Raw genomic sequence first — 26,374 nt, 5'->3', positions numbered from 1 at the left:
TGGTCAAAAATGTTGATAACAGAAAAATCTTTAAAAAGGAGTAGGAGTAGGCCATTCAGCCCTTTGAACCCTCTCTGCCATTAAATGAGATCATGGATATATTCCTGCACGATCCTTTTATCTCTTGATGTTTTTAACATGTAGAAATTTATCACTCTCAGTCTTCATAGAATCCATTAGTGCAAAGGGGCCATTTGGATCATTGAGCCTGCACCAACAACAAACCCACCCGGGCCCTATTTTCATAACCCCAATTATTTATCCTGCAAACCCCCCGACACTAAGGGGCAATTTGGCATGACTGACTAACCTAACCTGCACATCTTTGGACTGTGGAAGGAAACCTGAGCACTCGGAGGAAACCCACGCAGACTCAGGAAGAATGTGCAAACTTGATATAGGCAGTCACCCGAGGACAAAATTGAACCTGAATTCTGAACATACTTAACAACTGAACCTCCACAGCCCACCGAGGCAGAGAATTCCAAACATTCACCACCCGCTGAGTGAAAAATCCTCCTCACCTCTGCACTAAATCTCTGAGTTAAACATTCTGACTCAAAAAAAAGAGCATTGGCCCACTTTGAGCAAGTGCCCATGAGATGGGGAGAAAACTGAGAGATTTGAAAAAAGACAATATTGCTGCCATGTCCACCAGATGCAGTGCTGCATCACTTCTGTGTGCTCTATTATACCTGAGCTGCAATGCCAGGCACGGTGACATAGTGGTTACCACTGCTGTCTCACAGTGCCAGGGACCTGGGTTCAATTCCGGTTTTGAGTGACTGTGCGGAGTTTGCATGTTCACCTCGTGTCTGCGTGGCTTTCCTTCGGGTGCTACAGTTTCCTCTCACAGTCCAAAAGATGTGTGGGTTAGGTTGATTGGCCATGCTAAATTGCCCCACAGTGTCAGGGAGAATAGCAGGGTAAATAGGTGGGGTTAGGGCCTGGGTGGGATTGAGGTCGGTACAGGCTTGATGGGCTAAATGGCATCCTTCTGCACTGTAGGGATGCTATGTTTCCATATGCTATGGCATCAACCAAGACAGTATTACAGTTTTCACTAGCCTGGCAATGATCAGGCCCAAATCACAATGACTGTGCTAAGAACCATCTGCTCAAACAATTTAACTTTCACAATAAAGATATTCTAGTGCACATGATGATGAAGGGATTTACTTTATGGTTATGCCACTGTTATTAACATACGAGATGCGTGCACTCTCATAACCAGATCCAAATTTTTACTTAGTCATCAGCTCTCATCTGTCCCAGGGCAACACTCTTATAATGCTTCCCATGATTTTATTTAACTATAGTTCAGCACTTCTTGTTGGCAAATAGCTGCAAAATTTCCTCAGTAGAAAAATGACCTGACACTGCGCAGCCATCAGACTGTTGCTGATTAAATTACTGGCCTTGGAACAGTTGGATATTGCAAAGGTCAAGTCACCATTTAGGTCCCCTCAGATTATTAATGATATGGTTTAATCACATAACACTATTACCTCACTGCTCTAAAAAAAGAGTACAGCCGTACACAGACAGGGAACGCTTGATATTGTACAACACTGGCCAGGCTGGGTCACTATCAATTCCTATTAGAAAACACCAACTAGGCGGGTGACAGATTGAAACATTATTAAGTGGAGTAATCCAGAAAAACAGTACGGAGTACAGGATTCAGGAAATCCCTCTTGAAAAATGCAGAAGTTCAGACAGCAAGCCTAAAAAAAAGCAGTTGTTCTTTTTTGTTCATTTGATTTCAAACAGTCCTCCTCAACGTGTATACACACATACATGATATTCCTGAGATCATACCAACCCTGCAATTCTTCTGCAAGCCCACACATCAAGAAGCACATTCACATTTCCACAGAAAGGCCACACAAACTGCAATGTGTATACTGTTACTATTCCTATTTAGTTCTACTATTTTCCTTCTTTTACCTGCTTTCGCTCTCTATCTTGTCATGTTTTTGTCCGTCTTCTTGCTCTGTTCCCTTACTTCTCTTGCTCTCACAGGATGTAGGTTTTTTAATCGGAACCGTCACAAGAATTACTGCAAAGTAAATCCCTTCAGAGTCACTTGCAGCCTAGAATGTCTTCAGTGTGGGAGTTAAATTGTCACAGTATTCAATTATGCTGCAAAATGTCCACATTAATAACCATCTTCTGTGACCAACAAACATGGATATGGGTAAAAAATCTGTGCCCCTTGCTCATGTTTTTCTGTTCATTGACTCTACTGACTAAAAATCTTTATTATGCTTGTGATTTTCTGTCATTTACTGGGGGCTGGGTGAGGTGCCTTGCCAGTGGGTAGATTCAGCAGCATACTAACATATGCATTTTCTTTTATATAATGAATATGTTGAAGAGCTTTGTGGCATATTGGGTCACTATGCTGTCGTATTGCAAAACAGAGAGTTAGGTCTGTGGGTTCAAACAACAATTGCTTGTCAACTATTTTCCAACACTGGCTGGAGATAGTCAGCCACAATAAAGGAGCTCAAAATTTAGCATGATTTCAGTGACTATTTTCCCCCTCGCTATTTTAATACTGATTTTAAAATAGAATCCTGTCCTATCCTTCAAAGCTCCCTCACCTCCACGCATTATGTATACGCTTATCCTATTATGGCTATAACCCTAATGAAGCAACAAGATCTTATCCTCCTAATCTTTAGTTTATATGCCTTTGTTGCATTTGTCCCAAAACAGCAAGGGCAGAAGAAGAGGAAAGTAGCATCAAACTAAACCAGAGGCATTTAAGAGCCTCAAGAAGGGTGATTCCCAGAAAGTCACAGTTGAGCATGGGATCAGAACAGTCACCAAGTCAAACTGCAACACAGCCAGGGCAAACTGGAGAAATGCTAAACTACTGTAGAAACATAGAAACCAGAAGCAGGACTAGGCCATTTGGCCCTTCAAGCCTGCTCCGCTATTCATTCTGATCATGGCTAATCATCAAATTCAATATTCTGATTTACCCCCCCCCCCCCCCCCCCCGATCCTATTAACTGCAAAGGCGATATCTAATTTCTTCTTGAAATCAAACAATGTTTTGGCCTCAACTACAATCTGTGGTAATGAATTCTACACGTTCACCTCCCTCCGGATGAAGAAATTTCACCTCACTTCAGTTCTACAAGATTTACCTCTTGTCCTTATCCAAACTATGACCCGAGTTCTGGACTCCCCCACCATTAGGGGCATTCTTTCTGAATCTACCCTATTTAACCCTGTTGGAAATCAGCCTCCTATCCATTGACTCTGTTTACACTTCCCACTGCCTCGGCAAAGCCGCCAGCATAATTACGGACGCCACACACCTGTGATATTCTCTCTTCCACCTTCTTCCATGGGAAAAAGATACAAAAGTCTGAGGACATGTACCAACCAACTCAAGAACAGCTTCTTCCCTGCTGCTATCACTTTTGAACAGACCAACTTTCATTAAGTTGATCTTTCTCTACACCATAGCAATGACTGTAACACTACATTCTGCACTCTCTCCTTTCCTTCTCTATGAACGGTATGCTTTGACTGTATAGCACGCAAGAAACAATACTTTTCACTGCATGCTAACACATGTGACAATAACAAACCAAGTCAATTAATTTTATAAGTTTCTAATGAGATCTCCTCTCACTTTTCTAAACTCCAGTGAATATAATCCTAACCAACTTAGTCTCTCTTCATCTGACAGACCTGCCATCCCAGGAATCAACCTGGTAAACCTTTGCTGTACTTCCTCTATAGCAAGGACACCTTCCTCACATAAGGACATCTAAACTGCATACAATACTCCAAATGTGGCCTCACCAACGCCCTAAACAATTGCAGCAAAATATCCCCATCCTCAAATCCTCTCGTTATGAAGGCCAACATACCGTTTGCCTTTATTGCTTGTTGTATCTGCGCATTCACTCTCAGCGACTGATGCACGAGGATACCAAGGTCTTGCTGAACATGCTCAATTTACATCATTCAAGCAATAATCTGTCTTCCTATTATTGCTACAGAAGTGGATAACCTTACATTTATCCACATTATACTGTGTCTGCCATACACATGCCCATGCACTCAGCCTTTTCAAAACACACTGAAGCATCTCTGCATCCTCCTCACAGCTCACCCTCCCATCCAACTTTGTATCATCTGCAAATTTGGAGATAATACATTAGTCACTGACTGCTAATGAGAAAAAGACCCATTTATGCCAACTCTTTGCTTCCTATCTGCTAACCAGCTTTCTATCCATCTCAAGTCATTACCTGCAATCCCAAGTGCTTTAACTTGACATAGTTAAAGCAAGGTCTGTTGTGTGAGGCCTTGTCAAAAGCCTTTTGAAAGTCTAAATAAGCCATATCTGCTGCTTCTCCCTGGTCAACTCTACTAGTTACATCCTCAAAAAATTCTAATACATTCATCAAGCAAGATTTTTAAGTCCATGCTGAGCTTGTCCGATTATACCACTATTGTCTGAATGGTCTACTATTACCAGAATACTGTGGATATTTTTGCAAATTGTTGTTGGGAAAGGCACACTTCCTGGGGTTAACACAGCAGAGGGATATGGTACCCCATTAGGGTGACTGCATCTTCTTAACTGCCATCAATAGGCTTGTTTGAAAGTGCATGGGTATGGGCACCAAATGAAGGCAGGATTGGGTGAAGAGTTGACGTCCTTCGGAGTGAGTTATCGTATCCGCACCTATCTAACCATAGCTGAGTGCAGCCAATACCTTGAAGTAGGGAGAGGGGAAAGTAACCAGGAATGTTGTCCAGTAGAAATTCTATAAAATCATGCTGGGATATGGACACTGACCAGCCATCATGATGTTCCACACAATTTTAACAACGCAACCAGTAGCCTATATGGAAAGTTTGCAGATTTTTGTGACAGAATGAGTATTTCCACATACTTGTTGAAGGCACATCACATACAGCCAAGAAATTTAGTCACAGAATGTAGCATTCTCGTACACTGATTAAATTGCTTAACTTCAGAGGTGAGGTGACGTGACTGCCTGTAACAAAATTGTAGGATACTACTAAATACCCACCTTAGATTGTGCCCTTTGTGTCTATATTGGCCTCTGTGTCTATATTGCTTCTCCTAGTTCTTTTCACTGAAATATATCATTTCATACTTTGCTGCATCAGATTGATCTGCACTAAAGTCTCCAGTCTTTGCTGCGTTTAAGTGCAACTGCGAGGTGGAAATGCCATGCATCTCTTTACTGAGAAAGCACAACAACCAAAGGGCAAACAATCCCATTGTCTTCTGTTTAGAACTGAGGTGAGGAGAAATTTCTTCACCAGAGAATGGCGAATCTGTGGAATTCACTACCACAGAAAGTGGTTGAGGCCAATAGATCATGTGGTTACAAGAAGAAATTAGATAAAGCTCTTGGGGCTAAAGGGATCAAGGATATGGGATGAAGGCAGGATCAGGATTTTGAATTTAATGATCAGCCATGGCGAAAGTGAATGGAGGAGCAGGTCCAAAGGGCCAAATGGCCTACTTCTGTTTTTTTTATTTTCTGTTTTTAAAATAAATGTTGTTTTTGCACAAGTAAAATCAAACTGCCATGTATTTTGTAAACCATGTCTGGGCAACAAAGGAGAAAGAAAGGAAAAGGGAAGAGTAGGGTACAGGGAGTTCTTTGCAATTGATACAATTAGTAGTCAGAGTGCTGTAAGCCAGGAAGCAATTTAGACACAGATGAGGTGTTGAAGCAGCAGCAGCAGCAGGAGAAAGAGAGGCAGCTGTCCCCAGGAACCAGTTCAGCCAGAGATTAGGGGTTGAAGACAGCAGAACAGCAAGGCAGAGGAATAGCCATCTTCAGGGAACAGCTCAGTTAAAAATGAAGTGCTGAGCGCAAAAGCCAGTTTGTGAAAAATATAATTTTCTTTGCTGAACCAAAGACCATTCTCTAATCCTAGTCACTTAACCTGTACGACGTGGTAATCAGTGACTACGTTCAACAGGTGTATGGTTGCTGTTTGAGAAATGGGGGGAGGACTGGGGGGGGAGGACTGGGGGAGCGGGGCGGAGGGAGGACGTGCTCAGTAGTGTTTAGGATTTCAGGGGAAACAGATACTTTTGGGTTTTTAATCTTTGAGAGGCTAAATGCTTACAGTTAATAGCCCAAAGTATAAGATTGTTCTTTGTAATGTAGAGGTTCTCACTATTTTCAACGTTTCTCACACTTGTTCCCTTTAAAAAGTCGAATTCTCTACACCACAAGAATTATGCTTTTTAAGATATTCCAGCCCCAAATTGTATATGTTACACAACCCCACTGATGTTATCTGCGAGGGTGTCCCAAACACTGGTTTCCTGTAGTGCATTGTTCGTTTTGGATATTAGCGAGAAACGTTTGTGAAAATATTGAGAACGCAGACCTCCCTTTCGTTAAACAACAAATGAAAAGTATTTATTAAAGTAGAAGAAAGATAATAAAACACTACAAAGAAGAATCTAAGCACTTAGTCTCTCAAAGACTGAAAACCCAAAAGTACCTGTTTCCCTTGTAACCCTAAACCCTGTTTAGATGCCATTTCCCAAATAACGGCTTTAAACTTATTGGTCAAATTTAGCTAGTGATTACCATACCATGCAGCGTAAGTGACCAGGACTTGAGAATGGTCTTCAATTCAGCGAAGAAAGTGATCTTTTTCACAAACTGGTTCTTGCTTTCAGCATTTCATCTCTAGCCGAACTGTCTCCCCGAGGATGGCTGCCCCTCTACCCTGCTCTTCTGCTGCCTTCTGCCCATAGTCTCCAATTGAACTGATTCTTGGAGATGGCTGCCTCGCTCTCTCTTGCCGCTGCTTCTTCAACAACTCATCTGTGTCTAAATTGCTTTCTGAATCAAAGTACTCTGACTAATTGGGTCAATTACAAAGAACATTGTGTTTCTTATTCTTTTCTTTTTCTTCTTTTCTCTTAGTTGCTGCTCATGCACGATTTACAAAATACATGGCAATTTGATTTTACTTGTGCAAAACACTCAATTAACAGTATCCTACCATTTTGTGACATTGTCCTCAACATCAAGGCAGCATTTTACCAATTATAGCAACAAGGAGCTTTGCAAAACTGAGTAGACTGGATTCGGGGAAAACTCTCCACTGTTTGGAGTCATACTAAGCACAAAGAAAGATGTGGTTGTTGAAGATCAATCATCTCAGACATCACAGCAGGAGTTCCCCAGGGTAGTGTCCTAGGCCCAACTATGTTCAGCTGCTTCATTAATGATCTCTCTTACATCATAAGGTCAGAAGCGGAGATGCTCTCTCATGGTTGCACAATGTTTTGCACAATTTGTGGTCCTCAGATAGTGAAGCAATCTGTGTCTACATGCAGCATGACGTGGACAATATTCAGGCTTGGGCAAGAAGTGGCAAGTAACATTCACACCACACAAGTGCCAAGCAATGACCATCTCCAAGAAGAGAGAATGTAACAATCTGCCCTTCATATTCAATGGCATTACTATTGGTGAATGTCCCATCATCAATGTCCTGGGGGCTACCATTGACCAGGAACTAAACTGAACCAGCCATATAAAAACTCTGGCTATGAGAGCAGGTTAGAGGCTAAGAATTCTGCAGAGAGTAATCCAGCTCCTGATTCCCCAAAGTCTACCCAACATTTATAAGGCACAAGCCAGGAGTGTGATGGAATACTCTCCATTCCCCTGGATAAATGCAGTTCCAGCAATACTCAAGAAGCTCATCACCAACCAGGACCAAGCAGCCTGTTTGACTGGTAGCCCATCCACAAATGTTCACTTTATCCTCCACAGACATTCAGTGCTAGCAGTGAAAACATCTGTAGGATGCACCGCAGCAACTCACCAAGTATACCCTGACAGCAGCTTCCAAACCCACAAGCTCTACACCGAGAATGGTAAGGATAGAAGTGATGGCAACATCAAACTTCAAGTTTCTAGTCAAACCACACATCACCCTAACTATCAGTTGCTGGGTCAAAACCCTGAATGAGTGCCAGCACTGTGGGTACAGCTACACCTCAGACTGCAGCAGTTTAAGGCTCACAATCACCTTCTCAAGGGAAATTAGGGATGGGCAACAAATGGTGACCCAGCCAGCGATACTCACATCCCATGGACAGATAAATAAATCAGAACAACTGTGGCTTGCATATTGTTTCAAGATAACTTTTCTCCTCCTCTCCTTGGCACCCTGACTCCAACTGAGTTACATTCCTAAGGGACTGTGTGCCTTTCTGTACCTCATTGAAACATCCATTCTTTTCAGTATACCAAGACAACAAATGTCCCCCCCTCATTCACTCCAGCAGGAGTCACTGGCTAGCAAGCAGGAAGCTTGGCTCATTTCCCTCAAATACAGCACAGGTACTCCTACCTTGGCCAAGGCAAGTTAGTTCTTGTTAAGGTCCATCTCCCCAGCCACTGGGCATCCCCTGGTACTTCATCCAGGATCAGGGTGAGGTATTAAATGTTCACACAGAACATTTGCTGATGACATCAATAATCTGTTTCTGCACCAAGCTATACTCTAAAATATGATCTTTACACTATACCCTTCATGCAGATTTCAAGGAGTTTCCTATCAAAGTGTAGGGCATATTATTCTGGCACTTGTGGTAACCCTGCCGGAGCAGACTTGTTCAACAGCTAGGGTATTTACTTACTTTACTTTCTGGTCGCCTCACTATAGGAAAGATGTAGAAGCTATTGAGAGGGTACAGAGGAGATTTACAAGGATGTTGCCTGGACTGGGAGGCATGCCTTATGAAGTTAGGTTGAGGAAGCTGGGACTCTTTTCCCTGGAGAGACAAAGGTTGAGAGGCGACCTGATAGAAGTTTACAAAATGTTGAGAGGAATAGATAGGGTGGACTCTCAGAGGCTATTTCCCCGGGTTAAAATGGTTGCTACGAGAGGACACAGATTTAAGGTACAGGGAGGGAAGTTCAGAAGTGATGTTAGGGGTAAGTTTTTCACTCAGAGGGTGGTGAGTGAATGGAATTGGCTGCCGTCAGTGGTGGTGGAGGCGAACTCGCTGGGGTCTTTTAAAAGACTTCTGGATGAGTATATGGGGTTTAATGAGATTGAGGGTTATAGATAGGTCTGTAGGTTGGTAGGTGTTGATGTGATCGGCGCAACTCGTGGGCCGAAGGGCCTGTTTGTGCTGTAGTGTTCTATGTTCTATGCAACAAGAGGGGAATCCAAAAGCTTTAATTTTCTTCAGCTAACAAAATATTTCAAACCTTACTGGTGTGCACTATCATAGCAGGAGGAATTCAGGATTGAGGCTGCTATTTACAAGTACACGCAATCACCAGTCATTTCTCATTTAGGCAGGCTGGAACAGCAGCTTCCCTTGTAGTCCTTACGCACAGATTGGGAAAGTTCTAATTTTTTTGGAGGCTTTTTGATATAGAATAGGTAAATATCAGGGCCAGACAAATGTGATTCAGCTACTACCTGTCGCAACAGGCAGCGGTGTATATCAAAGCAATAAACTAGAAATGTCCCACAGCGCCCAGGAGATGATAAGGGCTCAATTTGAAATAAATATTGCTGCTAAACTGACTGAGGCAGGAGTTCCTAATTACATCCATTACCAGGATGTATGGACACCAGGGGATAGCTACAGGGAACAATGCAGTAACACTATCAGTCCTCATAGATTTTATATCATAGATTGAGGAATTGTACAGTCTGATTTGAAAGGGATCTATGAACTCTCCACCCTCAGTGTACATGTTTGCCTTCTCGACACAAGGTTTCTCTAGCTGTCTATCCCAACCAGGAAAACAAAATCCCTCTTTGTCGGGTGTAGAATTAAATGTAATTTTTAAAAGTTAACTCAATGTCGTTATAGCCGCATAAAAGTACGCTTAAGCCAAATCCCTTAAACGTGTGAGAAAGTAGTTCTTGTGCGAAAGTCTTAATTCATCAGCTCAAATTGCTCCCAGCACAGCTACCACCAGTAACAGATTTGTAGCTACCAGTACTTCCAGTGTCTTCAGGAATAGCTTAAGCTTGAAAAGGCAGTATTTTACAAATCAACAATTGCTGAGTTTTTTTTTAAGTTTTAACAAGATGTATACTATATTTTAAACAGCCAAACATTAAGCTGTACTAATAAGTTGAAATATCATAGAATTTCTTGCACTGCTATTGGAAAAACAAAGAGGGAAAGAAACATAAAATCACACGCCAGGCAACAAGCTATTAGATTTTCTGAATAATCTTTTTTTTAAAATAATCAATATCCTCATGTTTCTGTTGATTAAAGGGGTTAAGTCTGAACCCTTAATCAAATGTGACCTTCTTGAGTGGAGGAAGAGATTCATCAAACCCATCTGTTACAACAACAAAGGGAATGAGATGTGACAAGCAGTGCAAAATAATGGAGAAGATGAATGGCGCACACTGCCGAGACAAGAGACAACTCTAACTACAGACTCCTTTCATAAAAGAAAATGTCTTAACCTTTTGAAACTAAATAGCTATTGGCATGTCCTTCAGCTGCTTACTGTAATTTCCAAAAACAAAATCGAGATTTTCACTGAAATGTTTACAATCCTTCTAAGGCCGTTAACCCTTCCAGGGCTGCAGCTAGTTGCTTCAACCAAAATGTGATACGTTAGATACAACTAAAGAATACTAGCAGTTAAATGCTGCATTAGTCCGGAGTCTATCATTGCCGGCAAAAAAAAGTCTTCTTGTTGGCAAACATATACACAAACCATTTACTGGCTTCTTAATAGTTCCTACAAGGTATGTAAACAGAGTATGAGAAGCCTCCCTTATGGTGCTCCTATGAAAGCATGTGAACAATAATTACTACCCCATTTACAGACCCCCACAATGACAAGTGACGCACCAGAAGCATGCCAGCTCCATCCTCATTTTATCTCATTATGAAACTGGATCACTTTGCCTGCTAAGTCCAAACTTATTTAATTGAACCATCACACCACATTTTCAGCTAAGGTTTCTCATAGAAGCGACAGAAACACATTTGAATTTTTTAAAAACACTGTACTTCAGCGCTGTGATTCAGTCACATGTATTCTCGTGTTTTTGCCCTACATTTTGTCTATCTACATCTGTTACCTTAACACATTAAAATTCTCACAATTGTGCATACCTCCTGAAACATGATATATTCCTATATCCACATGTATAAGGGAAACTGCCTTAGTCGTCTGGTTATGCTGTAATTACAGCCCATGACACTGGTTTTGATTTGATTTATTATTGTCACATGTATTAGCATATTGTGAAAAGTATTGTTTCTTGCACACTAGACAGACAAAGCATACCATACATAGAGGAGAGAGTGCAGAATGTAGTGTTACAGTCATAGCTAGGGTGCAGAGAAAGATCAACTTAATGAAAGGTAGGTCCATTCAAAAGTCTGACAGCAGCAGGGAAGAAGCTGTTCCTGAATCGGTTGGTACATAACTTCAGACTTTTGTATCTTTTTCCCGACAGAAGAAGGTGGAAGAGAGAATGTCTGGGGTGCGTAGGGTCCTCAATTATACTGGCTGCTTTGCCAAGGCAGCAGGAAGTGTAGACAGAGTCAATGGATGGGAGGCCGATTTGCATGATAGACCAGGCTACATTCACAACCTTTTATAGGTTCTTGCAGTCATGTGCAGAACAGGAGCCATCCCAAGCTGTGATACAACCAGAAAGAATGCTTTCTATAGTGAATCTATAAAAGTTGTAGCGGACATGCCAAATTTTCTTAGTCCTCTGAGAAAATAGAGGCATTGGTGGTCCTTCACTGCTAGTTTTGCATTTTCCAACTCCTTAGTTTGCACTGCAGGGTGATTCACCAAATCTGCACATCTTTGGACTGTGGGGGGAAACCGGGAGCACCTGGAGGAAACCCAGCAGACCTGGGGAGAACATGCAAACTTCACAACAGTCACCGACTGGAATTGAACCTGGGTTCCTGGCGCTGATGCAGCAGTGCTAAACATTGTGCCACCATGCCGTCTTCATTTGATAAGGTGCCTCATCAAAGGCTACTGTGGAAAATAAATGATCAAAGTGTTGCGGGAGGGGGGTGATGCTAACATATTAGCATGATAGAAGATTGGCTAGTGAACATAGAGTAGGCATAAATGGTCATTTTCTGGTTGGCAGGATAAGATGGGACGGTGTGCCACAGAGATCAGTACTGGGACCTCAACTCTTTATAATTTATATAAATTATTTGAATGAAGGCACCAATTGTATGGTTGCTAAATTTTTGATGACACAAAGACAGGTAAGAAAGCAAGTTCTGAAGAGGACACAAGGAGGCCTCGAACAGTTCATAGATAGGTTAATTGAGTGGTAAAGATATGGCAAATGGAGTATAATGGGGGAAAATGTGGGAGTGTCTATTTTGGTAGGACAAATAAAAAGATGCGTATTATCGAAATGGTGAGATATTGCAGAGCTTGGAGATGCAGAGGGATCTGGGTGTCCTAGTGCGTGAATTGCAAAAGGTTTGCGTAAAGGTGCAGCAAGTAATTAGCAAAGGTATTAGAATATTATTCGGTTTCAATGCAGCAAAGTCATGTGAAAGAAAAAAATGAATTATGCAAACTCAAACTAATTACTAAAAGTTAAATTCAGTGCCACACACATTGACTTTCCACGTCATATATCTGCTTAAAGCAATGCAGAAACTGGGCTTCTCTGTATCAAATTTCAATGTTCCAGTCAATTCCAAAGTTTAGATATCCCTATCAAAATCTGAATTAGGTTTATTAGACTGTAACTGTACATAGAGCATCTCGAGTTGTAGTTGCTTGTGAGGCATGTTCAGCAAAACTCCTCCATTCCAATTTCACTTCTGCTACATATAATCTACTGGTGGCACCCTTAACTACCTGTTGGTCTCATCCAGGCTAATGCTGCTGAACAATGCAGTGCCATGCTGGATCATTTTAATAGCAATGGGTGCTGTTTACTGACCTCTGCTACATTAACCCAGACCACTTTATATCTAATTTTCTTTAAAAAAATTATTTCCTAAGAAGATCATTAAGATTAGAAGTAATAGAAATTCCTGAAATCATTCAAAAGTAAAGGATTAAAAGCTGACATTAGAAAGTCAGGCTGGAACTGTGTATCATAGAATCCCTACAGTATGGGAGGAGGCCATTCAGTCCATTGGGTCTACATCAACAACAATCCCACCCAGCCCTTATCCCCATTACCCTGCATATTTACCCTGTTAATCCCCATGACACTAAGGGGCATTTTTTCATGGCCAACCAACCTAACTCACACATCTTTGGGCTGTGGGAGGAAACTGGAGCATCCGGAGGAAACCCACACAGCCACGGGGAGAAAGCAAACTCACACAGTGACCCAAGCCAGAATTAAACCCAGGTCCCTGGCGCTGTGAGGCAGCAGTGCTAACCACTGTGCCACCATGTACTGTGGGTTAGTTTCAAAGATCTTAGTTGGCTCTCCTGATGATGCAACGAGTTTATCCAATAAGTAGAGACACAACAAGAAGCTATATTGCCTGCCTGTCCTAACATGGTGGGTCTCATTCAGTTTGCACTGCACAGATACAACTTCTCCAATAGCTTCTCCAAATAAAGAGGAACAATTACTATGACTTGCATCCCTGATTGATTCTTGCTGGATGTAGGAATATGTGGTATCAGGTAGGAAGTGAATTGGACTCATTATAATGCCTGCCCATTGCTCCATCCACTGCCTCCCACTCCGGCCCTTCATCCCACAACTCAATAGCCTTCTAACACTTGACTACAGCAATAAATAATGGTCAGATGGTGAGGCAAAAAGAACACACCCAGGATCAGTGGGGGCTTGTGCCAGTATGAAGTTATAAAAGCAAGGCATAAACGCCTTCAGGAAACAAGGGGATAATAAGAAAATTGGCATTAAAAAAAAGGACCAGCATTAAAAATAAAAATTCCCATTAGGTTGTATGGAAAGGAAATTGGCGAGAAGACATGGATTAAATATTAATGAGCTATATATTTTCTTTTAAACTGTGCCTGGGGAAGCATTCCACATAACGCAGGGCTGCTTTTACAACATACGTGGTGCTAATGAGGAGGACCTTAACCCCTGCCACTTACTCCCCAGTGATTCTATCTTGTTTTTCGTAAAATACTTTTAACAAGTTCATTGTTCATATCTGGCTTGAATGTATTTGATTCGTGACCACATTTGTTTATCATAATCATAAATGTTGAGAATATTTGATGCATCATGTAACCGCCACCTACAACCCAGATCATTCAGTGAAATATTAGGAAAAAAATAAACTAGGAAAGGCATGGACAAAGACAAGCAAGTCAGTGCAATAAAACAAACAAAACCTCAAAATAGTGAAAGCCAGGGACAGATTAATTTTTCCCTCACTAGCTTTATATTTTCTTCTGGTTCAGTGCAAACTATCTGCCAAACACTCAAGGTGAAACCAGCTTTGAAAGCTTGTGTAAAATGGGCAATGGTACATCAACAACTCCTTTTATAGCCTGCCCTATTTCCTTTGGGAAAAGAAACCAGGCTGGTTGCAAAATGGGCTGCCATTTACTATTTTCTGTACTAATACACAACCAGGATTCTCTCACAAGATAACAGGCGACTAGGAACACATGATACACATAGTAATAAATAGCTGGGATAACTTGGAGTGGATTGTCAGATGACTTACTTTATGTGAATAGCCACACATCTGTACAAATGGTTCAAAGTGAAGAGCTCCTATGACTACATGATTCAAATGGCAGTGATAAAAGTGCTATCTGATTGGCACAAAATACTTGCCTAACAAGTAAACTTTGTATTTTAAAAGTTTGTTATTGTTTAATCTTTGCATATGCCCCAAAGCACAAAGGCAGCAATAAAGTATTAATAAAATGCAAGTAATAGTCCATCCTTGATGCAATCCAAAACCCAGGAACTATTTCCTTCATCCTCTTGATTCATCACCCACTTTTGTTCCTTCCCTGCTGCTAAAATCATAATTAACACTGTTATTTGCTTTCAGGTTCTACGTCATATCAGCCTTCTTTTCCAACCTCTGCCCTCACAGACTACACTTCATTCGGGACAGCATGACCCATGTCCTCATCTTTGTAATATCTTTGAAAATCTCCACTGGTTCTCCATCTCCCAGTAAATTTTCAGATGCCGCATGGATTCGACTGCAGCATTAGTACAAACCAGTTCAGTTTTTGGACTGTGTGCCTCCACAAGTGTACAATGCTAATCATAGAATCCTGACAGTGCAGAAGGCGGCCATTTGGCCCATTGAGTCTGCATCGACTTGCCGACAGAGCGTTCTACCCAAGGCCTATCCCAGTAACTCCACATGTTTACTCCACCAATCCACCTAAGCTGCACATCTTTGCAATGAGAGAGGAAACCAGAGCACCTGGAGGAAACCCACCCACATCGGGAGAATGTGCAAATTCCACACGCGCAGTCATCTAAGGCCAGAATTGAACCTGGGTCCCTGGCACTCTGAGGTGGCAATGCTAGCCCTTAAATTCTGCCAACTGCCCAAAAATTATTGGCCTGGGCCTCTGAATTTCCAGCCCAGTTATTTCACCACTAAACCACCATCTCCCCGAAAGGCATTGTTTTGTGAGGTGATTCATTTCATTGTCATAAAACTGAGAAACTGTGCTGGTTCAACCTCTCCCAAGTAGTGGCTCCATAATCAAAACAGAAGTGAAACTTACAGTTTCTGGCCATCAGAAGGAAGTAAATTCCATTGCCAGCTTCACAAGCCAAATACAGATGCAGGGAGGTATTTGTCTCACATCAGCTCATCCACTAAAGCAGTGATGTTCAAATGTAATTGCTCCCAATTACATTGTAAAAAGTCTGACAACACCAGGTTAATTACATTAACATGGCATTTTCCAAACTGTAACTCACTATTCTTGCTCTACCATTCCACAATTTACTGACTATTTTGATTTCACAATGTTCACGCTTCTCAACACGGAACTGCAGAGTCATTTATTTTGCACATTTTTAATTGAAAAGAAACCAGCACAAGTGATAAATTATATACAGAACCAAACAGCAGATTGCCACTCAAAATATTTGCTGAATAAGCCTCCCCTGAAGTCTGCCCATGCAATCAGATAAACATTTCTGTCTCAATAATACATTGGGAACCAGAGGAAAACAATTGTCAGTGATACGTGAATGATAACAGATGAGATTCAATCAAGTTATGTGAATAAGCAGTAGAAAAACCCTCCACAGATGATCGGTTGACATGAGGAGGGGAAGCGGTGGATATTAAGGGAGTTGAGCAAGAGAGATAAGGTCCTCCATAACGTGGGAAATTACATAGACATAAGCACAACCAAATGATGTGCAGGTCATGAAAGATAGACATACTCAGAAATTCAAAAGACTTAAGTTAGCATAAACTCCATTGTCTTGTTCAACTCATTCTCAATAGGTCTTCATTTTGTCATATGTTTGACATCCAGATGGGGCGCTTTGGGGTTTGTCTGTTCTCTCAAATGCTGCCCGAGACTGTTATTTTTACAATCACTGTTCTATATTTATGGGTGGCATAGTGACCCAGTGATGAGCACTGCAGCCTCACAACGCCAGGGATCCGGGTTTGATTCCCAGCTCGGGCAACTATTTATGCAGAGTCTGCATGTTCTCCCCGTGTCTGCGTGGGTTTCCTCCAAATGCTCCAGTTTCCTCCCACAGTCCAAAAGACGAGCTGGTTAGATGCACTGGTCATGGTAAATTCTCCCTCATTGTACCCAGAATACCAGGTGTCAGAGTGTGGTGACTAGGGGATTTTCACTGTAACTTCATTGCAATGTTAATGTAAGCCTACTTGTGACACTAATAAACTTAAAACTACACGTTAGGAACTCCGTCCAGGTCTCTATTATTCAATCATGTGATGTTTTATTTTCGAGCCCTGGCCAGACCCCGGGAGTGTTGGGGGAGATCAGGTTAGGGACCAATAATGTCTTGTTTAAAGCAGATAAAGGTTGAGATTCAAGACACACCTGCTTTTGGAATAAAGCCACAGGATTTCATAGGTTTTGAACAAACAAAAACAAAATTCACTAAACAAGTTCAGAAAGATAAAATAATTTGCAATATGTATCTTCCAACAAACATGAGGTCCATGTGAACGAATGGACAAACTGTGTTTGGACACAGAGAAAATGTCAAATGCAACCAGGAAGAGACGATGGTTTTCTCAAGTACCCACCCAGACATTACTGAATACCAACCTTCATCTCGCAAGGGATTCCCAACTTTACCTTCAAAGATTTCTCCTTCAAATTCTCTCCAAAAGTCACAAGGACGGCTTTAACAATGGCTCACCTCAAAGGGCTTCAATCTCGCTTTCAGAGATTCGTTTCCCTGATTCCTGAGCACATTCAAACACAAGCTCACAAGCACACTTTTAGATCTTTGGCTGTGCCAAATGGAACATGACTGATCCACAATGGCTTTCTCTTTTAAACACATTTTACTCCATCCTTAAAGTTGCAAAGCCAATGCTCAGAGTGGACCGGCCAACCCCAAATCCATCCCTTGCTTGCTCCAAAATCCAAATTCAAACTCCAATTGAATTCAATTCATGGTCCCCACAAGTGAGACAAACAAGATCCAAGCTGACAAGATAAGGCATTGCATCCAATCTTGGGCTTGATCTGACGTTTGATCTTAGCATAAAGGCTTTCTCTCTTTAACTTTATTGGGACCTGTTTCTGCCACTTTTATCTTTGCAACATTTGTTGGTTGGCTGGAAATCTGTCTTAAACTGATTGCCTCATGAAGAGGTGTTCACCCACCCTCAAACTGATCTGCTGACCTATTAAAAACACTCCCAGAAGGTCCCACCCTTGTTACTGGGCAGGAACATCCAATTCCTTAAATGTTACAATCTCCACAGGCTGTGAGTTTAATACCCAGGAACACAAAGGTCAGTGGATTTCATGATATGTTACATCATAATTACATCAACACGTGCTTCTGAAGTTAACACTTTCCCATTCTGTTCTCCTTTTATCTTCCTATAGCAACGCAACTTTTTCTTTTAAGGTAATGTTTGTATTTCTGAGCTTCTTTCTTGCCTGCTTCATTCCAGTGCAACGTGAAAAAAACTATCCGCAATCAAGTTCCTGTCCTCAGTAACAAATGTAAACTTTGAAAGTACAAATGTAAAAACTGAAAGCAGGCAGTAATCAAAGGAGATAGCAACAACAATTCATGGGTCATCCCATCTCAGTCTGGTCCTTTAATAGGGCCAATGTATCATAGTTTAACCAGTGTTGAAGCTTTCAATTGCTTCCTGAAGATGAAAGCAGGTGAAAGGAAGTTCTTTCAGATAACTGGTTTTATCTTTGCACATTCTCAGGTTATTGAAATATTAGGTACACAGCTGTTTTTAAATATTCTGTTTCAGATCTATTGCTAGACTGGGCAACGTGAGGTCAAAATTCAGTTCTGGAAATCTAGGCATCATTGAGGTTTGGATATCCACATGACTCACGATTCAAAAATATTTTGAGTAAACTCTTCCTCATCTTTTCACGTGAAAATGACTGCTCTTTTTGTCAGAAAGAGTCTAATAAACTTTGAAATTGTCATAAAGGTCATTCTGAGTACTCTACATATCCCACTAAAACCTGACATCTTTCCACTCTCCTCTACATTATGATCATTGAATCAGGGTTGTTCACTGCTTGAATGAATATTTCACCACCTTCCACTATAGTTTCAGCCTGGTCTTAATTAAAAAAAGTCAAGTTCAGAAGGGGTTGCAGTAAAATGGCATTTTATCCAGAGACTATCTAATCCTGCCAACTGCTTCACATGGAGACAGTTTCTCACTGCCATAACACTGCAACATTATAGATGTTATAATGTAACTGTAATGCCTAAACACGGAGAAAAACTCCCGACTCTTTTTGGAGACTATCAGTAGCACTTCTTTGTCCACCTGAGAAAGTAAACTGCACCCCCGCCAAACATTCTAATGTGCCAACTGACAATGCAACACTCCCTCAGCATGATTATTTGTTCAAATCTCTGCTGAGGCCACAATTTTCTGGCTTAGAGCTCAGTGGTTGCACTCATATCATTTTTTATTTTGTCCAAACAGGCATTCTTTATGTGAGCCAAAACTGGAGTGCCAGTAGCTTTCAGTCATAGAAGGCATCATCATGCTCCCTCTCATCCAGTAGCCTGTCCTGGCCCCTCCATGCCAATACTATAGTTAAGAAAGTCCACCAACGCCTCTACTTTCTCAGAAGGCTAAGGAAATTTGGCATGTCAGCTACGACTCTCACCAACTATTATAGATGCACCATAGAAAGCATCCTTTCTGGTTGTATCACAGCTTGGAATGGCTTCTACTCTGCCCAAGATTGCAAGAAACTATAAAAGGTCATGAATGTAGCCCAATCCATCAAGCAAACCAGCCTTCCATCCGTTAACTCTGTCTACATTTCCCACTGCCTCGGCAAAGCAGCAGCATAATTAAGGACCCCACGCATCCCGGGCAGTCTCTCTCCCACCTTCTTCTGTCGGGAAAAAGATACAAAAGTCTGAGGTCACCTGCTAACTAACTCAAGAACAGCTTCTTTCCCGCTGCCATCAGACTTTTAAATGGACCTACCTTGCATTAAGTTGATCTTTCTCTGCACCCTATGATTGTAATACTACCTTCTGCACTCTCTCGTTTCCTTCTCTATGAACAGTATGCTTTGTCTATAATAGCGTGCAAGAAACAATACTTTTCAGTGTATACTAATACACGTGACAATAATAAATCAAGTCAAATCAAAAGCCATACACACACACTTTGCAGTAGGAATTGCAAATAGTGAACAGATGAACCCTAGTAGTCAAATGATACACCAGAAGAGCTCACCATTACCCTCGTCCAAGTAACTAAACAGGGTTAAAAAATAATTTGTTTAGCTGTGCACACTCCCAAAATGGTGGATGCACATTAGTGGAAACATAGTCAAGTAATTTATTTTGTCCCACATGGAATAATTTCATGCCCTACTTAGTCTTGTGGTCAGAGGTCAGAGTATACTTATTATTTCCCCAAATCTGATTACCCACTCTAATGTAAACTCATTGAATTTTGCACTCCTAATCAGCTCCAGCTTTAAGCAAACCCACTTCCTGGGTAGGTTTTACATCAGGGTCAATCTGCAGGCACTGCAATGTAAAAGGTCACCAACTTCCTGCCAACTTTGCTTTCACTGGTGCAACCAGTCTAAAAAAAACAAATGCTGCTCTCATGCTCTCAGTGCTTGGCGGGCACCCTCAGAATGTGCCAAGCAAGAATCTCAATTTCATGCAAAATTGAGTACTTGTTTCACAAGTTCTCTGTGGGTGCTGGAAACCAAGGCTGTGGCTTTTATTTTGAGGTGAAAGCAATTCTGCAGGCTCATTCTAAACAAATGTGAATCAGGCACTGAGGTTTTTCAACTGTGTGTCTGGTGAAACATTGCAGCATTCCTCCATTGACGCAAATGGGATGCGGTGAGCAAGCGGGGCCACATTGGTGATGTCTTAACACTGGGTAGTTGGATCTTCCAGCTGTGTAGATGTCACAAAATGAGTTAGAGACCAGAACCCCTCCGAAAAAGAACCTCAGAATTATTACCAATTTTCCCATGCCCTGCAATTATTTCTGCTTTCTGTTGAGCAGATTATATTTTGTCATCACTCAGAAATATTCAGAAATTCTCTGCAACGTTTTTAGGATTGCTAATTATGAGGAGCCTGGGCAGTAAATCAAGCTACACATGGCAAGTTTATATTACGTATATTAAAACATATTTCAAAATTGCTTCACTGATTTTAAAGCGCTCTGCCATGTCCTGAGGATACATGCTCAGGTGCTATATAAATGTAAATTCTTTCCTTTCATTTTAAGTGTAGAAATTAACAAAACTTATGACAAGGTGTTATTTCAAGTAGAAAGAAGATAAGAAAGTGGAAAGGCTGCTTATTTAGGAAATTCTAGAGTATGGCGATTGGAAAGCTGAAAAGCTGGTTGGTTGATGGGCTGAGAGGTAGACACACAAGAGGCCAGAGTTGGAGGACTGGAGAGTTCTTGTTCTATCTGACTGAGGTTTCTCTCTCAATGGAGAGGTTCTCAGCCTTGCAGAACTCACGAATGAAATGTCCTGAAGGGGCTAATGTATAAGGATGAGAATTTTAAGCTGTTTTTATATAGTTTTTTTTAAATGATTTCAGAACTTCCCAGAAAACAAAGTAGAAACTTTGTTTTTTGTGAGGCAGCAGTCATTCTGATTTGATTTACTATTGTCACATCTATGAGTATACATGTGACAATAAAGTGCTGTTTTTTTGCATGCTATACAGACAAAACGTACCGTTCATATAGAAGCAAAGGAGAGGGTGCAGAATGTAGTGTTACAGTCATAATGAGGGTGTAGAGAAAGATCAACTTAGTATGAGGTAGGTCCATTCAAAAGTCTGACGGCAGCAAGGAAGAAGCTCTTCTCGAGTCAGCTGGTACGTGACCTCAGACTATTGTACCTTTTTCCCCGACAGAAGGTGGTGGAAGAGAGTATGTCCAAGGTGCGTGGCATCCTTGATTATGCTGGCTGCTCTTCCGAGGCAGCAGGAAATGTAGACAGATTCAGTGGAGTCAATTTGCACACAGCAAGAGCCCACAAACAGCAGTGAGATAAAGGACCTTGTAATATGTTTACAAGATGTTTGTTGAGAGATAAACCCTAATTAGATAGGACAAGAATTCCCTTATCCTGCTTCAAATAGTACCATACGCTCTTTCACTCTACCGGAGTGCGCAGATGAAGATTCAAATTGATTTCCTATCCAACAATTTATTTGAACTGTGCATATCAAAGAGGTACACAGTCTGGGCAAGTCTACTTTTCTATGCAATGGTGGTGATTGTGGAAGGGGGCGGTATTTGCAATTTTCCTCATTATGTTCTTATGAATTTCATTGAGATTGCTATCATTTGTGAGAAAGAATAGATTCATTTGCATCTGAACAAAAATTACTCTGAAGATTACTGGGATCCTTTCAAGATATCACTGCCATTTGCATTAAAATGCATATGCACAAATACTTCGTAATGGGAAGTTTCATGAATCATTAGCAGGTAAACATAGCTGTTTGTGCCTTCCCTACCTAAATTAGTGCAGTTCCAATAATCCTTTCTACACTTACAAACTCAGCCCTGAGAAGGGAATGGTGGGGAGGGCTTGTTGGAGGAGGGGGGGTTGCTGAATCCACAATCCACTACCTGTTCAACCCAGCTATGAAAGCTATCAAAATGGCTTTATTGTATACCACGCTTCACTTATTCTGCTTCCGAGGCCTCTTCGTCTCTCGCAATTGCTGCTTGCCTCTTTATTGCTTGTTACGTACAGAAGCATATTGTCTATATGATTTTTCCTCTTGCGTCTGGAGCGTGTCATCCATCTGATAAGACATCTCACCGAGGCCTACCCTCCAGCCACTTCACTCAATCACAGAATATTGCAAATCCAGCCTTGTTTTTTAAAGACTTCCAAATGTGCTTTCTTTATGCTGCCCTCCATCACTGTCAGCTTTCAGATACCACAGCATAATGAAACTCTTCAGCCTGCAGCCTAGAGCCCTGTTTACACGCAAAGGTTTAATTTGGGATTGAAGTTGCATTAACCTCTTGCAGTCCAACGCTTCACCCAAATGATGTTTGATTTAAAAGCTCATTTGCAGACTATTTTATTGTCCCAAAGTCTACAGTGCTCACTTGCCCAGTTTGGAGACTGCATAGCAACTTTCTAACACAAAACCACAGTCAGAAACTCTGCCTGGGGGGAAGCTAAATACAAAAATGTCACCTGAAGTTGTAATCTAATTTGGAGTTCTTGATGTGGGAGGAGCATTAGTGTTGCTCAACCAGGGCAACACAGTGCAATCTTTCTTGTTCTGAATCTATAGTACAAAATTACAAGTAGATTCAACAGAGTGTATATATACACTGCATTCATCACAGGTGTTTCTAACCAGCGACCGGAAGCAGACTAAAACACATGTTTAAAACCGATGTTAACACTTTCACATTCGCCTGTTATCACTTACGATGAAGTTTTAGCACAGTAAGTTCTACCCACTCACTACAAATGCCTCTCTGTGGAAAAACTGAAAACACCTGATGTACCAAGCTGTTAAGATAACCAAGGGCCTTTTAATACTACTACCATAGTTCAGGGGGAAAATTGTGCTCAAACAGAAACGCACAGTCTCTCACTCCTCTTGTTTTACTGTCTCTGGCATGTTGCCTGTCTACTTTGGAGTCTGAATAGACTCCAAACTAGATTCCAACTGCAACTCTCAGAAACCAAGCAGAAGTTGTAACACTGGGGTAGTCAGCTCCTTTTGATTATCTAGTATATGATCAGCCTAGGAGGTACCTCACGTCTGTTGTCAATGATAGTAAGAAGTCTCATAATACCAGGTTAAAGTCCAACAGGTTTATTTGGTAGCAAAAGCCACTAGCTTTCGCTGCCAAAGCTTGTGCTACCAAATAACCCTGTTGGACTTTAACCTGGTGTTGTGAGACTTCTTACTGTGTTTACCCTAATCCAACGCTGGCATCTCTACGTCAACGATAAGCCATTGGTGTGCAACGCCTTAATGCTAAATCTTGATGCAGTGATTGTTGTCTTGGCTGACATTCAACAAGCTGGTACAACAGTTGGGTAAGTTGTCATAAGAAAACTGAAGACACATGGTCAGGGGCAGAATTTTCCTACGTCCTAGCAAAGGGAGCAATCTCTAGTTTTTATTTTCAACAAACATGTGCTCCAAGCTTTAATCTTGTTGGATAAACAGCAGATTCCTTCCACCATTATTGACAAATGGAAAGCACTATCTATCACGCATTCCATTATTCTCTTAAACAGATGCCCGAGGTTAAAAACAGCAGGTGGGAGGGCGCCCATTGTCCAGACAATTTTGACATTTAACTTATTAAAAAAGAAAAATTGATTTTATAAATCTGTGAATATATCTACAAATAAATCATCATTATATTGACTAACACAGAAAGTTAAATCACAGTGTGGTTCCAAAAGCAAGCTGAGCTTCACGAAGCTTCTAAATGCCTGAAGAAAACACGGTTTCTCTGGATGGTTGTGAGCTTAACTGTGGATATTATCACTTTATGACAGTATTAGTGAGAGGCAAAGTAGCAATACAACATGTCATGATTTCTAGTTAAGTAAAAAGTTCAGAAACTGCTTAAGTTAAGCAACAAAAACTTGCTTTTGTGTTTTTTTCCTTCTCACAATAAGCTATAGTGCCCCAAAGGTAATTCAGTACAAGCAAAAGCGTGGATTTCCTTGTTTATGTTCTTAATTCTGCAACAGACAAGTGATTTTCTCTGAAGACTTCATATCTCTGCTCATTGCTAATCCATATGGATTCACGGAAACTTTTGTTTGTCAGGCAAATTCAATTTTTATAAAACTTAGCCAGGCCTCATGAAGCTGCTCATAATCCCCTCAATGGGTAAGGGTCCTATGAAAGACGTCACAAATCCACAGTTAGCAAAGAGAAAATCTGCCTGGGTTCCCTCCCTCATTGCTATTCAGTAACAATGTCTGGAAGTATATTGAGGCAACATCAGCTGTAATGTCATCGACAAAATACTCATCATGACACATAACAAGCATTTGTATAGCACCTTTAGTGTAACAAAATATCCCGAGGTGTCTCAAACCATTAGTGCAAGAAACTGAAGGACAATTTGCTCTTGTGAAATCAGATCTCAGAAAGAAGCTGTCTATACCTTCAAGGCAGATGGGGGAGGGGAACAACGGTTTAGAAAAGATTTAAACTACATCAAATTATGTAATTGTTGAAAACTGACATTAGTGCACTGTCCTCTTTACATTTGGGTGGAACTTTCTGGATGGATCCTTGGGATAAAGGGCTTACCAGATGATGAGAGGCTGCATAAATTGGATCCAAATTTGCTGGAGTCTGGAATTAGAGATTCCAGAAGCAAACAATATTTGGAGCAAAAGCAAAACACTGCAGATGCTAGAAGTCTCAATTCTGAAGGAGTTTGACAGGGAAGGCATTGAGACAATGCTTCCTCCTGCTGGGGTATTTAGAGCATGGGGCACAGTTAAAGGGGCAGCACAGTGGTTAGCATTGCTGCCTCATAGTGCTGGGGACCTGGGTTCAATTCCGGCCTTAGGTGACTGTCTGTGTGGAGTTTGCATGTTCTCCTCGTGTGTGCTTGGGTTTTCTCCAGGTTCTCCATTTCCTCCCACATTCCAAAGATGTGCAGGTTAGGTAGACTGGCCATGTAAATTGACCCTTAGTGTCCCACGATGTGTAAATTAGGGGGATTACAGGTTACGGGGATAGGGTGTGGGGTGAGCCTGTGTAAGATGCTCTTCCAGAGAGTCTGCGCAGACTTAACGGACCGAATGGCCTCCTTCTGCACTGTAGGGATTCTATTATTATTTAGGTCTGAGATGAGGAGAAATCTTTACACTCAAAGGCTTGAGAATCTGTACCCTAGAGGATTGTGGATGTTTCATCGTTTTTAAGGCTGAGATAGACAAATTTGTGCTCTCTCGGTGAATCAAGGGATATAGGAAGGGAGTGATAAAGTGGAGTTGAAGCCAAAGATCAAGTGCGAACATACTGAATGGTTGAACTGGCTCCCTGGTCCATGTGGTCTATTCCTGCTTTTATTTCTTATGTTTTTAACCCAAAGTACTGACCTACGGCAGCCAGCAAAAAATAAAAACAGTTGGTTTTGCTCGGCTTCATTCCCTGCTCTGAGTTAGCCAATCTCAGCCTGGAATGCAAGTAGAGAGCATACTCACATGAAGGTAAAGAAAGGGTTAAATTTGCTGGGGTTCCATCTCCTGATTGCTATTCAGTGAGCCTTTTGCTGACAACTGTGAATGTCAGTGAAGGACAAGATGGGCCTTGTTGTGATGCTTGCCTTCATTCAATTTGAAGAATAACTATTTGAGTAAGATCCTGAAGGATTGTTCAGTTAACCGAACACAGTATCCTCCTTCAAAAGAGACGGAAAAAATAAAAGTAAATGTAATAACGACATTCGGAAAACACTCCTGCATTGAAAAATCACAAAGAAGGGCTTCCATTCCCTAAACACAAGCTACATCCATTTAAGACGGATTCTGAGCGTTGTACTGATTCACTATCAAGGCTCCTTTAGTGCATGAAGTCAAGTCTAATTTGTCTGTTAACTCTACTGAATCAAACATTGATCTGAACATTCAGCCTTAAAAAGCGAAATTTTCAAACC

General features: G+C 41.3%; 1 protein-coding gene across 8 annotated transcripts in view; it reads right to left on the bottom strand.

Annotated features, from left to right (window-relative positions):
- raraa (retinoic acid receptor, alpha a) overlaps positions 1 to 26,374 on the bottom strand; it is a 575,761-nt gene that overhangs the window by 207,265 nt on the left and 342,122 nt on the right. The window contains exon 5 of one of the 8 annotated variants that reach the window (XM_080213768.1): positions 25,923 to 26,119. The exons of the other annotated variants lie outside the window; for them this stretch is intronic. The gene's annotated coding sequence lies outside the window, so the exon portion shown is untranslated. The remainder of the gene's footprint in view (positions 1 to 25,922; positions 26,120 to 26,374) is intronic. 8 annotated transcript variants of the gene reach the window in all.

This window comes from Carcharhinus amblyrhynchos, chromosome 27, assembly GCF_965287045.1.
Source record: "Carcharhinus amblyrhynchos chromosome 27, sCarAmb.v2.hapA, whole genome shotgun sequence".
NCBI lineage: Eukaryota > Metazoa > Chordata > Chondrichthyes > Carcharhiniformes > Carcharhinidae > Carcharhinus > Carcharhinus amblyrhynchos.
Note: the sequence above shows the minus strand (reverse complement) of the source record. Positions and strands in the feature narration are given on the sequence as shown.